At 43.4% G+C, this 13480-nt stretch overlaps 14 non-coding genes across 14 annotated transcripts; all 14 read left to right on the top strand.

The window, feature by feature from the left end:
- Positions 1-532: 532 nt before the first annotated feature.
- TRNAM-CAU (transfer RNA methionine (anticodon CAU)) lies at positions 533-604 on the top strand. Its single transcript has one exon. It is a non-coding gene; the product is annotated as a tRNA-Met (tRNA).
- Positions 605-1153: 549 nt separating this feature from the next.
- TRNAG-CCC (transfer RNA glycine (anticodon CCC)) lies at positions 1154-1225 on the top strand. Its single transcript has one exon. It is a non-coding gene; the product is annotated as a tRNA-Gly (tRNA).
- Positions 1226-2711: 1486 nt separating this feature from the next.
- TRNAG-UCC (transfer RNA glycine (anticodon UCC)) lies at positions 2712-2783 on the top strand. Its single transcript has one exon. It is a non-coding gene; the product is annotated as a tRNA-Gly (tRNA).
- A 1249-nt stretch (positions 2784-4032) lies between these two features.
- On the top strand, positions 4033-4104 carry TRNAG-CCC (transfer RNA glycine (anticodon CCC)). The gene has a single exon. It is a non-coding gene; the product is annotated as a tRNA-Gly (tRNA).
- Positions 4105-4971: 867 nt separating this feature from the next.
- On the top strand, positions 4972-5043 carry TRNAM-CAU (transfer RNA methionine (anticodon CAU)). The gene has a single exon. It is a non-coding gene; the product is annotated as a tRNA-Met (tRNA).
- A 548-nt stretch (positions 5044-5591) lies between these two features.
- Positions 5592-5663, top strand: TRNAG-UCC (transfer RNA glycine (anticodon UCC)). Its single transcript has one exon. It is a non-coding gene; the product is annotated as a tRNA-Gly (tRNA).
- A 1245-nt stretch (positions 5664-6908) lies between these two features.
- TRNAG-CCC (transfer RNA glycine (anticodon CCC)) lies at positions 6909-6980 on the top strand. Its single transcript has one exon. It is a non-coding gene; the product is annotated as a tRNA-Gly (tRNA).
- Positions 6981-7857: 877 nt separating this feature from the next.
- On the top strand, positions 7858-7929 carry TRNAM-CAU (transfer RNA methionine (anticodon CAU)). Its single transcript has one exon. It is a non-coding gene; the product is annotated as a tRNA-Met (tRNA).
- Positions 7930-8477: 548 nt separating this feature from the next.
- TRNAG-UCC (transfer RNA glycine (anticodon UCC)) lies at positions 8478-8549 on the top strand. The gene has a single exon. It is a non-coding gene; the product is annotated as a tRNA-Gly (tRNA).
- Positions 8550-9177: 628 nt separating this feature from the next.
- Positions 9178-9249, top strand: TRNAM-CAU (transfer RNA methionine (anticodon CAU)). Its single transcript has one exon. It is a non-coding gene; the product is annotated as a tRNA-Met (tRNA).
- A 549-nt stretch (positions 9250-9798) lies between these two features.
- TRNAG-CCC (transfer RNA glycine (anticodon CCC)) lies at positions 9799-9870 on the top strand. The gene has a single exon. It is a non-coding gene; the product is annotated as a tRNA-Gly (tRNA).
- An 856-nt stretch (positions 9871-10726) lies between these two features.
- TRNAM-CAU (transfer RNA methionine (anticodon CAU)) lies at positions 10727-10798 on the top strand. Its single transcript has one exon. It is a non-coding gene; the product is annotated as a tRNA-Met (tRNA).
- Positions 10799-11346: 548 nt separating this feature from the next.
- TRNAG-UCC (transfer RNA glycine (anticodon UCC)) lies at positions 11347-11418 on the top strand. Its single transcript has one exon. It is a non-coding gene; the product is annotated as a tRNA-Gly (tRNA).
- Positions 11419-12667: 1249 nt separating this feature from the next.
- On the top strand, positions 12668-12739 carry TRNAG-CCC (transfer RNA glycine (anticodon CCC)). Its single transcript has one exon. It is a non-coding gene; the product is annotated as a tRNA-Gly (tRNA).
- The last annotated feature ends 741 nt before the right edge of the window (positions 12740-13480 follow it).

The following is a 13480-nucleotide window of genomic DNA, read 5'->3' as shown; positions in this document are numbered from 1 at the left end:
AAAATAAACAAATATGTAGGCAAGCATCTCGATCGCCCCTTCTGCTATACTCATTGTCCTACTATATGATAAGTTTCATAAAGCAGAGTCACCACTCACATGAGCTGGTAATAAATATGTTACAGTGGGAAGACAATGAACGGGCTGAGGCCCGACCACACATTATAACTAAAGCATCTCTATGTTAAAAAGCATTCCTAGGTAATGTCTAGCCTCTGAAAAAAATATGTAAAATCCATCGATAAATCTGGCAAAAGTCCCCAATATTTTGGGCATACTTGTGCTCTCACCTGAATGTAGCGCCACCTTGTAGGCGCCGAAGGTAACTGCGGCTCACAAAATGTTTTATCAGAAGGCAAGTTGAGAGGAATCCAAGAGGCAGATGTCCTTGGAAAGAGCCTCTGACTGCAGCAGGAAGGATGAATGCTTCAAATTTGCACAGTTTCCTGCCCATCGTCCTCTCACGTCCCGAACGCCCACGTCACTCTTCTGAATGCTCCTCATCTGCATAAAGAGAACACTCTGAAAAAGGAGCAGAGTGGCGCAGCGGAAGCGTGCTGGGCCCATAACCCAGAGGTCGATGGATCGAAACCATCCTCTGCTAATTTTGCTTGATTTTTCTTCCAAGGACCAAGCTGTCATTTCCACGCTGCCGGAAAGGAAAAGCGCAAGCTTGTGCCAGCTAAGTGATATAAGACTTCTCAACTATCTGTGTCTGCTGAAATACAAGAGAGGGAGTGTCAAAGGATCCACCCTGTACTTTGAAAGTAAAGACACACAATAATAAGCATACATGACTGGTGGGACCTTCAAACACTTTTCTGTGCAGGCTTTGAATTTCATTCTTCCCTTTTTGTTCTGCTCTTATCTATCTCCTGGGCATTTCATGGAATGTTCTCTCTTTCTCTTCCCTGCTTTGCTTCCCTTGCTGCCTCTATATGTTATATATATATTAATTGTACTGCTGCTTTCCATTCTTCTCTTCTGCACAGCTTTGTCCTTGGTTTTAATCCCCAGTTCCTTACCAACTGCAAATAACGTTCTACTGCTTTTCATGTTGGTATCTAAACAAAATGCACCATTGAAGCAGGTGCAAGATAGTCATTGATCTCTGAGTCATAATATTTAGAACCGAGAGCGCAAATGTCAGAGGGCGTTGGTGGTATAGTGGTGAGCATAGCTGCTTCCCAAGCAGTTGACCCGGGTTCGATTCCCGGCCAACGCAATGCAAATACTTATATATTCTGCAAGCAGGATATATTTTAATGCAACATGTCACAAAATGGAAATATCATGAACAGATTAATCAGCCATTATATAAAAAATAAACAAATATGTAGGCAAGCATCTCGATCGCCCCTTCTGCTACATTCATTGACCTAATATATGATAAGTTTCATAAAGCAGAGTCACCACTCACATGTGCTGGTAATAAATATGTTACAGTGGGCAGACATTATAACTCTAGCATCTCTATGTTAGAAAGCATTTCTAGGCAATATCTAGCCTCTGAAAAAAATATACAAGATCCACCGATAAATCTGTCAAAAGTCCTTAACATTTTGTGCATACTTGTGCTCTCACCTGCATGTAGCGCCACCTTGTAGCTGTCGAAGGTAACTGCGGCTCACAAAATGTTTTATCAGAAGGCAAGTTGAGAGGAATCCAAGAGGCAGATGTCCATGGAAAGAGCGTCTCACTGCAGCAGGAAGGTTGAATGATTCAAATTTGCATAGTTTCCTGTCCAACGTCCACTCACGTCCCGAACACTCCCAAACGCTCAAAAGCCTCGCCCTCACCGGGTAGATCTCTGGCACCCAGGTAAAGCCAAATCCTGAGCATGCTAGCGCTAGTATCACAGAGAGAGATATAGAGGGTTCAAGAGCTGCTGTCTTGATAAAGGTTTGAAACGGCTAGTGCCTGAGAGTGTCTGACTTTCAGTTATGACTGATTGTGAGAGGGGAAGATGAAGTTTTTCTATACCCAGCATGCCTTGCGATATACTTAGGCAAATGAGGTGAGAGCCCGACCAATCCCATGCTACTCTGCTGAATGCTCCTCATCTGCATAAAGAGAACACTTTCCCAAAGCTGCAGAGTGGCGCAGCGGAAGCATGCTGGGCCCATAACCCAGAGGTCGATGGATCGAAACCATCCTCTGCTAGTTTTGCTTGATTTTTCTTCCAAGGACCAAGCTGTCATTTTAAGGCTGCCAGCAAGGAAAAGCGCAAGCTTGTGCCAGCTATGGTAGAAACGACTTCTGAACTATCTGTGTCTGCTGAAATACAAGAGAGGGATCGTCAAAGGGATCCACCCTGTACCTTGAAAGTAAAGACACACAATAATAAGCATAAATGACTGGTGGGACCTTCAAACACTTTTCTGGGCATGCTTTGAATATCATTCTTCCCTTTTTGTTCTGCTCTTATCTATCTCCTGGGCATTTCCTGGAATGTTCTCTCTTTCTTTCCCCTGCTTTGCTTCCCATGCTGCCTCTATATGTTCATATCCATTATTTGTACTGCTGCTTACCATTCTTCTCTTCTTCACAGCTTTGTCCTTGGTTTCAATCCCAGTTCCTTACAATCTGCTAAAACCTTTCTACTGCTTCTCATGTTGGTATCTAAACCAAATGCACCATTGAAGCTGGTGCAAGATAGACATTGAACTCAGGGTCGTAATGTTGAGAACCGAGATTGCACAGATCAGAGGGCGTTGGTGGTATAGTGGTGAGCATAGCTGCCTTCCAAGCAGTTGACCCGGGTTCGATTCCCGGCCAACGCAGTACCAATTCTTATATATTCTGCAATCAGGATATATTTTAATGCAACATGTCACAAAATGGAAATATCATGAACAGATTAATCAGCCATTATATAAAAAATAAACAAATATGTAGGCAAGCATCTCGATCGCCCCTTCTGCTATACTCATTGTCCTACTATATGATAAGTTTCATAAAGCAGAGTCACCACTCACATGAGCTGGTAATAAATATGTTACAGTGGGAAGACAATGAACGGGCTGAGGCCCGACCACACATTATAACTAAAGCATCTCTATGTTAAAAAGCATTCCTAGGTAATGTCTAGCCTCTGAAAAAAATATGTAAAATCCATCGATAAATCTGGCAAAAGTCCCCAATATTTTGGGCATACTTGTGCTCTCACCTGAATGTAGCGCCACCTTGTAGGCGCCGAAGGTAACTGCGGCTCACAAAATGTTTTATCAGAAGGCAAGTTGAGAGGAATCCAAGAGGCAGATGTCCTTGGAAAGAGCCTCTGACTGCAGCAGGAAGGATGAATGCTTCAAATTTGCACAGTTTCCTGCCCATCGTCCTCTCACGTCCCGAACGCCCACGTCACTCCCCTGAATGCTCCTCATCTGCATAAAGAGAACACTCTGAAAAAGGAGCAGAGTGGCGCAGCGGAAGCGTGCTGGGCCCATAACCCAGAGGTTGATGGATCGAAACCATCCTCTGCTAATTTTGCTTGATTTTTCTTCCAAGGACCAAGCTGTCATTTCCACGCTGCCGGAAAGGAAAAGCGCAAGCTTGTGCCAGCTAAGTGATATAAGACTTCTCAACTATCTGTGTCTGCTGAAATACAAGAGAGGGAGTGTCAAAGGATCCACCCTGTACTTTGAAAGTAAAGACACACAATAATAAGCATACATGACTGGTGGGACCTTCAAACACTTTTCTGTGCAGGCTTTGAATTTCATTCTTCCCTTTTTGTTCTGCTCTTATCTATCTCCTGGGCATTTCATGGAATGTTCTCTCTTTCTCTTCCCTGCTTTGCTTCCCTTGCTGCCTCTATATGTTATATATATATTAATTGTACTGCTGCTTTCCATTCTTCTCTTCTGCACAGCTTTGTCCTTGGTTTTAATCCCCAGTTCCTTACCCTCTGCAAATAACGTTCTACTGCTTTTCATGTTGGTATCTAAACCAAATGCACCATTGAAGCAGGTGCAAGATAGTCATTGATCTCTGAGTCATAATATTTAGAACCGAGAGCGCAAATGTCAGAGGGAGTTGGTGGTATAGTGGTGAGCATAGCTGCTTCCCAAGCAGTTGACCCGGGTTCGATTCCCGGCCAACGCAATGCAAATACTTATATATTCTGCAAGCAGGATATATTTTAATGCAACATGTCACAAAATGGAAATATCATGAACAGATTAATCAGCCATTATATAAAAAATAAACAAATATGTAGGCAAGCATCTCGATCGCCCCTTCTGCTACATTCATTGACCTAATATATGATAAGTTTCATAAAGCAGAGTCACCACTCACATGTGCTGGTAATAAATATGTTACAGTGGGCAGACATTATAACTCTAGCATCTCTATGTTAGAAAGCATTTCTAGGCAATATCTAGCCTCTGAAAAAAATATACAAGATCCACCGATAAATCTGTCAAAAGTCCTTAACATTTTGTGCATACTTGTGCTCTCACCTGCATGTAGCGCCACCTTGTAGCTGTCGAAGGTAACTGCGGCTCACAAAATGTTTTATCAGAAGGCAAGTTGAGAGGAATCCAAGAGGCAGATGTCCATGGAAAGAGCGTCTCACTGCAGCAGGAAGGTTGGATGATTCAAATTTGCATAGTTTCCTGTCCAACGTCCAGAACGCTCCCAAACGCTCAAAAGCCTCACACCGGGCAAGCCCTCACCGGGTAGATCTCTGGCACCCAGGTAAAGCCAAATCCTGAGCATGCTAGCGCTAGTATCACAGAGAGAGATATAGAGGGTTCAAGAGCTGCTGTCTTGATAAAGGTTTGAAACGGCTAGTGCCTGAGAGTGTCTGACTTTCAGTTATGACTGATTGTGAGAGGGGAAGATGAAGTTTTTCTATACCCAGCATGCCTTGCGATATACTTAGGCAAATGAGGTGAGAGCCCGACCAATCCCATGCTACTCTGCTGAATGCTCCTCATCTGCATAAAGAGAACACTTTCCCAAAGCAGCAGAGTGGCGCAGCGGAAGCGTGCTGGGCCCATAACCCAGAGGTCGATGGATCGAAACCATCCTCTGCTAGTTTTGCTTGATTTTTCTTCCAAGGACCAAGCTGTCATTTTAAGGCTGCCAGCAAGGAAAAGCGCAAGCTTGTGCCAGCTATGGTAGAAACGACTTCTGAACTATCTGTGTCTGCTGAAATACAAGAGAGGGATCGTCAAAGGGATCCACCCTGTACCTTGAAAGTAAAGACACACAATAATAAGCATAAATGACTGGTGGGACCTTCAAACACTTTTCTGGGCATGCTTTGAATATCATTCTTCCCTTTTTGTTCTGCTCTTATCTATCTCCTGGGCATTTCCTGGAATGTTCTCTCTTTCTTTCCCCTGCTTTGCTTCCCATGCTGCCTCTATATGTTCATATCCATTATTTGTACTGCTGCTTACCATTCTTCTCTTCTTCACAGCTTTGTCCTTGGTTTCAATCCCAGTTCCTTACAATCTGCTAAAACCTTTCTACTGCTTCTCATGTTGGTATCTAAACCAAATGCACCATTGAAGCTGGTGCAAGATAGACATTGAACTCAGGGTCGTAATGTTGAGAACCGAGATTGCACAGATCAGAGGGCGTTGGTGGTATAGTGGTGAGCATAGCTGCCTTCCAAGCAGTTGACCCGGGTTCGATTCCCGGCCAACGCAGTACCAATTCTTATATATTCTGCAATCAGGATATATTTTAATGCAACATGTCACAAAATGGAAATATCATGAACAGATTAATCAGCCATTATATAAAAAATAAACAAATATGTAGGCAAGCATCTCGATCGCCCCTTCTGCTATACTCATTGTCCTACTATATGATAAGTTTCATAAAGCAGAGTCACCACTCACATGAGCTGGTAATAAATATGTTACAGTGGGAAGACAATGAACGGGCTGAGGCCCGACCACACATTATAACTAAAGCATCTCTATGTTAAAAAGCATTCCTAGGTAATGTCTAGCCTCTGAAAAAAATATGTAAAATCCATCGATAAATCTGGCAAAAGTCCCCAATATTTTGGGCATACTTGTGCTCTCACCTGAATGTAGCGCCACCTTGTAGGCGCCGAAGGTAACTGCGGCTCACAAAATGTTTTATCAGAAGGCAAGTTGAGAGGAATCCAAGAGGCAGATGTCCTTGGAAAGAGCCTCTGACTGCAGCAGGAAGGATGAATGCTTCAAATTTGCACAGTTTCCTGCCCATCGTCCTCTCACGTCCCGAACGCCCACGTCACTCCCCTGAATGCTCCTCATCTGCATAAAGAGAACACTCTGAAAAAGGAGCAGAGTGGCGCAGCGGAAGCGTGCTGGGCCCATAACCCAGAGGTTGATGGATCGAAACCATCCTCTGCTAATTTTGCTTGATTTTTCTTCCAAGGACCAAGCTGTCATTTCCACGCTGCCGGAAAGGAAAAGCGCAAGCTTGTGCCAGCTAAGTGATATAAGACTTCTCAACTATCTGTGTCTGCTGAAATACAAGAGAGGGAGTGTCAAAGGATCCACCCTGTACTTTGAAAGTAAAGACACACAATAATAAGCATACATGACTGGTGGGACCTTCAAACACTTTTCTGTGCAGGCTTTGAATTTCATTCTTCCCTTTTTGTTCTGCTCTTATCTCCTGGGCATTTCATGGAATGTTCTCTCTTTCTCTTCCCTGCTTTGCTTCCCTTGCTGCCTCTATATGTTATATATATATTAATTGTACTGCTGCTTTCCATTCTTCTCTTCTGCACAGCTTTGTCCTTGGTTTTAATCCCCAGTTCCTTACCCTCTGCAAATAACGTTCTACTGCTTTTCATGTTGGTATCTAAACCAAATGCACCATTGAAGCAGGTGCAAGATAGTCATTGATCTCTGAGTCATAATATTTAGAACCGAGAGCGCAAATGTCAGAGGGCGTTGGTGGTATAGTGGTGAGCATAGCTGCTTCCCAAGCAGTTGACCCGGGTTCGATTCCCGGCCAACGCAATGCAAATACTTATATATTCTGCAAGCAGGATATATTTTAATGCAACATGTCACAAAATGGAAATATCATGAACAGATTAATCAGCCATTATATAAAAAATAAACAAATATGTAGGCAAGCATCTCGATCGCCCCTTCTGCTACATTCATTGACCTAATATATGATAAGTTTCATAAAGCAGAGTCACCACTCACATGTGCTGGTAATAAATATGTTACAGTGGGCAGACATTATAACTCTAGCATCTCTATGTTAGAAAGCATTTCTAGGCAATATCTAGCCTCTGAAAAAAATATACAAGATCCACCGATAAATCTGTCAAAAGTCCTTAACATTTTGTGCATACTTGTGCTCTCACCTGCATGTAGCGCCACCTTGTAGCTGTCGAAGGTAACTGCGGCTCACAAAATGTTTTATCAGAAGGCAAGTTGAGAGGAATCCAAGAGGCAGATGTCCATGGAAAGAGCGTCTCACTGCAGCAGGAAGGTTGGATGATTCAAATTTGCATAGTTTCCTGTCCAACGTCCACAACGCTCCCAAACGCTCCCAAACGCTCAAAAGCCTCACACCGGGCAAGCCCTCACCGGGTAGATCTCTGGCACCCAGGTAAAGCCAAATCCTGAGCATGCTAGCGCTAGTATCACAGAGAGAGATATAGAGGGTTCAAGAGCTGCTGTCTTGATAAAGGTTTGAAACGGCTAGTGCCTGAGAGTGTCTGACTTTCAGTTATGACTGATTGTGAGAGGGGAAGATGAAGTTTTTCTATACCCAGCATGCCTTGCGATATACTTAGGCAAATGAGGTGAGAGCCCGACCAATCCCATGCTACTCTGCTGAATGCTCCTCATCTGCATAAAGAGAACACTTTCCCAAAGCAGCAGAGTGGCGCAGCGGAAGCGTGCTGGGCCCATAACCCAGAGGTCGATGGATCGAAACCATCCTCTGCTAGTTTTGCTTGATTTTTCTTCCAAGGACCAAGCTGTCATTTTAAGGCTGCCAGCAAGGAAAAGCGCAAGCTTGTGCCAGCTATGGTAGAAACGACTTCTAAACTATCTGTGTCTGCTGAAATACAAGAGAGGGATCGTCAAAGGGATCCACCCTGTACCTTGAAAGTAAAGACACACAATAATAAGCATAAATGACTGGTGGGACCTTCAAACACTTTTCTGGGCATGCTTTGAATATCATTCTTCCCTTTTTGTTCTGCTCTTATCTATCTCCTGGGCATTTCCTGGAATGTTCTCTCTTTCTTTCCCCTGCTTTGCTTCCCATGCTGCCTCTATATGTTCATATCCATTATTTGTACTGCTGCTTACCATTCTTCTCTTCTTCACAGCTTTGTCCTTGGTTTCAATCCCAGTTCCTTACAATCTGCTAAAACCTTTCTACTGCTTCTCATGTTGGTATCTAAACCAAATGCACCATTGAAGCTGGTGCAAGATAGACATTGAACTCAGGGTCGTAATGTTGAGAACCGAGATTGCACAGATCAGAGGGCGTTGGTGGTATAGTGGTGAGCATAGCTGCCTTCCAAGCAGTTGACCCGGGTTCGATTCCCGGCCAACGCAGTACCAATTCTTATATATTCTGCAATCAGGATATATTTTAATGCAACATGTCACAAAATGGAAATATCATGAACAGATTAATCAGCCATTATATAAAAAATAAACAAATATGTAGGCAAGCATCTCGATCGCCCCTTCTGCTATACTCATTGTCCTACTATATGATAAGTTTCATAAAGCAGAGTCACCACTCACATGAGCTGGTAATAAATATGTTACAGTGGGAAGACAATGAACGGGCTGAGGCCCGACCACACATTATAACTAAAGCATCTCTATGTTAAAAAGCATTCCTAGGTAATGTCTAGCCTCTGAAAAAAATATGTAAAATCCATCGATAAATCTGGCAAAAGTCCCCAATATTTTGGGCATACTTGTGCTCTCACCTGAATGTAGCGCCACCTTGTAGGCGCCGAAGGTAACTGCGGCTCACAAAATGTTTTATCAGAAGGCAAGTTGAGAGGAATCCAAGAGGCAGATGTCCTTGGAAAGAGCCTCTGACTGCAGCAGGAAGGATGAATGCTTCAAATTTGCACAGTTTCCTGCCCATCGTCCTCTCACGTCCCGAACGCCCACGTCACTCCCCTGAATGCTCCTCATCTGCATAAAGAGAACACTCTGAAAAAGGAGCAGAGTGGCGCAGCGGAAGCGTGCTGGGCCCATAACCCAGAGGTCGATGGATCGAAACCATCCTCTGCTAATTTTGCTTGATTTTTCTTCCAAGGACCAAGCTGTCATTTCCACGCTGCCGGAAAGGAAAAGCGCAAGCTTGTGCCAGCTAAGTGATATAAGACTTCTCAACTATCTGTGTCTGCTGAAATACAAGAGAGGGAGTGTCAAAGGATCCACCCTGTACTTTGAAAGTAAAGACACACAATAATAAGCATACATGACTGGTGGGACCTTCAAACACTTTTCTGTGCAGGCTTTGAATTTCATTCTTCCCTTTTTGTTCTGCTCTTATCTATCTCCTGGGCATTTCATGGAATGTTCTCTCTTACTCTTCCCTGCTTTGCTTCCCTTGCTGCCTCTATATGTTATATATATATTAATTGTACTGCTGCTTTCCATTCTTCTCTTCTGCACAGCTTTGTCCTTGGTTTTAATCCCCAGTTCCTTACCCTCTGCAAATAACGTTCTACTGCTTTTCATGTTGGTATCTAAACCAAATGCACCATTGAAGCAGGTGCAAGATAGTCATTGATCTCTGAGTCATAATATTTAGAACCGAGAGCGCAAATGTCAGAGGGCGTTGGTGGTATAGTGGTGAGCATAGCTGCTTCCCAAGCAGTTGACCCGGGTTCGATTCCCGGCCAACGCAATGCAAATACTTATATATTCTGCAAGCAGGATATATTTTAATGCAACATGTCACAAAATGGAAATATCATGAACAGATTAATCAGCCATTATATAAAAAATAAACAAATATGTAGGCAAGCATCTCGATCGCCCCTTCTGCTACATTCATTGACCTAATATATGATAAGTTTCATAAAGCAGAGTCACCACTCACATGTGCTGGTAATAAATATGTTACAGTGGGCAGACATTATAACTCTAGCATCTCTATGTTAGAAAGCATTTCTAGGCAATATCTAGCCTCTGAAAAAAATATACAAGATCCACCGATAAATCTGTCAAAAGTCCTTAACATTTTGTGCATACTTGTGCTCTCACCTGCATGTAGCGCCACCTTGTAGCTGTCGAAGGTAACTGCGGCTCACAAAATGTTTTATCAGAAGGCAAGTTGAGAGGAATCCAAGAGGCAGATGTCCATGGAAAGAGCGTCTCACTGCAGCAGGAAGGTTGGATGATTCAAATTTGCATAGTTTCCTGTCCAACGTCCAGAACGCTCCCAAACGCTCAAAAGCCTCGCCCTCACCGGGTAGATCTCTGGCACCCAGGTAAAGCCAAATCCTGAGCATGCTAGCGCTAGTATCACAGAGAGAGATATAGAGGGTTCAAGAGCTGCTGTCTTGATAAAGGTTTGAAACGGCTAGTGCCTGAGAGTGTCTGACTTTCAGTTATGACTGATTGTGAGAGGGGAAGATGAAGTTTTTCTATACCCAGCATGCCTTGCGATATACTTAGGCAAATGAGGTGAGAGCCCGACCAATCCCATGCTACTCTGCTGAATGCTCCTCATCTGCATAAAGAGAACACTTTCCCAAAGCAGCAGAGTGGCGCAGCGGAAGCGTGCTGGGCCCATAACCCAGAGGTCGATGGATCGAAACCATCCTCTGCTAGTTTTGCTTGATTTTTCTTCCAAGGACCAAGCTGTCATTTTAAGGCTGCCAGCAAGGAAAAGCGCAAGCTTGTGCCAGCTATGGTAGAAACGACTTCTGAACTATCTGTGTCTGCTGAAATACAAGAGAGGGATCGTCAAAGGGATCCACCCTGTACCTTGAAAGTAAAGACACACAATAATAAGCATAAATGACTGGTGGGACCTTCAAACACTTTTCTGGGCATGCTTTGAATATCATTCTTCCCTTTTTGTTCTGCTCTTATCTATCTCCTGGGCATTTCCTGGAATGTTCTCTCTTTCTTTCCCCTGCTTTGCTTCCCATGCTGCCTCTATATGTTCATATCCATTATTTGTACTGCTGCTTACCATTCTTCTCTTCTTCACAGCTTTGTCCTTGGTTTCAATCCCAGTTCCTTACAATCTGCTAAAACCTTTCTACTGCTTCTCATGTTGGTATCTAAACCAAATGCACCATTGAAGCTGGTGCAAGATAGACATTGAACTCAGGGTCGTAATGTTGAGAACCGAGATTGCACAGATCAGAGGGCGTTGGTGGTATAGTGGTGAGCATAGCTGCCTTCCAAGCAGTTGACCCGGGTTCGATTCCCGGCCAACGCAGTACCAATTCTTATATATTCTGCAATCAGGATATATTTTAATGCAACATGTCACAAAATGGAAATATCATGAACAGATTAATCAGCCATTATATAAAAAATAAACAAATATGTAGGCAAGCATCTCGATCGCCCCTTCTGCTATACTCATTGTCCTACTATATGATAAGTTTCATAAAGCAGAGTCACCACTCACATGAGCTGGTAATAAATATGTTACAGTGGGAAGACAATGAACGGGCTGAGGCCCGACCACACATTATAACTAAAGCATCTCTATGTTAAAAAGCATTCCTAGGTAATGTCTAGCCTCTGAAAAAAATATGTAAAATCCATCGATAAATCTGGCAAAAGTCCCCAATATTTTGGGCATACTTGTGCTCTCACCTGAATGTAGCGCCACCTTGTAGGCGCCGAAGGTAACTGCGGCTCACAAAATGTTTTATCAGAAGGCAAGTTGAGAGGAATCCAAGAGGCAGATGTCCTTGGAAAGAGCCTCTGACTGCAGCAGGAAGGATGAATGCTTCAAATTTGCACAGTTTCCTGCCCATCGTCCTCTCACGTCCCGAACGCCCACGTCACTCCCCTGAATGCTCCTCATCTGCATAAAGAGAACACTCTGAAAAAGGAGCAGAGTGGCGCAGCGGAAGCGTGCTGGGCCCATAACCCAGAGGTTGATGGATCGAAACCATCCTCTGCTAATTTTGCTTGATTTTTCTTCCAAGGACCAAGCTGTCATTTCCACGCTGCCGGAAAGGAAAAGCGCAAGCTTGTGCCAGCTAAGTGATATAAGACTTCTCAACTATCTGTGTCTGCTGAAATACAAGAGAGGGAGTGTCAAAGGATCCACCCTGTACTTTGAAAGTAAAGACACACAATAATAAGCATACATGACTGGTGGGACCTTCAAACACTTTTCTGTGCAGGCTTTGAATTTCATTCTTCCCTTTTTGTTCTGCTCTTATCTATCTCCTGGGCATTTCATGGAATGTTCTCTCTTTCTCTTCCCTGCTTTGCTTCCCTTGCTGCCTCTATATGTTATATATATATTAATTGTACTGCTGCTTTCCATTCTTCTCTTCTGCACAGCTTTGTCCTTGGTTTTAATCCCCAGTTCCTTACCCTCTGCAAATAACGTTCTACTGCTTTTCATGTTGGTATCTAAACCAAATGCACCATTGAAGCAGGTGCAAGATAGTCATTGATCTCTGAGTCATAATATTTAGAACCGAGAGCGCAAATGTCAGAGGGCGTTGGTGGTATAGTGGTGAGCATAACTGCTTCCCAAGCAGTTGACCCGGGTTCGATTCCCGGCCAACGCAATGCAAATACTTATATATTCTGCAAGCAGGATATATTTTAATGCAACATGTCACAAAATGGAAATATCATGAACAGATTAATCAGCCATTATATAAAAAATAAACAAATATGTAGGCAAGCATCTCGATCGCCCCTTCTGCTACATTCATTGACCTAATATATGATAAGTTTCATAAAGCAGAGTCACCACTCACATGTGCTGGTAATAAATATGTTACAGTGGGCAGACATTATAACTCTAGCATCTCTATGTTAGAAAGCATTTCTAGGCAATATCTAGCCTCTGAAAAAAATATACAAGATCCACCGATAAATCTGTCAAAAGTCCTTAACATTTTGTGCATACTTGTGCTCTCACCTGCATGTAGCGCCACCTTGTAGCTGTCGAAGGTAACTGCGGCTCACAAAATGTTTTATCAGAAGGCAAGTTGAGAGGAATCCAAGAGGCAGATGTCCATGGAAAGAGCGTCTCACTGCAGCAGGAAGGTTGGATGATTCAAATTTGCATAGTTTCCTGTCCAACGTCCACAACGCTCCCAAACGCTCCCAAACGCTCAAAAGCCTCACACCGGGCAAGCCCTCACCGGGTAGATCTCTGGCACCCAGGTAAAGCCAAATCCTGAGCATGCTAGCGCTAGTATCACAGAGAGAGATATAGAGGGTTCAAGAGCTGCTGTCTTGATAAAGGTTTGAAACGGCTAGTGCCTGAGAGTGTCTGACTTTCAGTTATGACTGATTGT

The sequence above is a fragment of the Lissotriton helveticus genome, chromosome 11 (genome assembly GCF_964261635.1).
Source record: "Lissotriton helveticus chromosome 11, aLisHel1.1, whole genome shotgun sequence".
NCBI classification, from domain to species: Eukaryota; Metazoa; Chordata; class Amphibia; order Caudata; family Salamandridae; genus Lissotriton; species Lissotriton helveticus.
The sequence above is the reverse complement of the archived record's forward strand: the minus strand, read 5'-3'. Positions and strand labels throughout refer to the sequence as shown.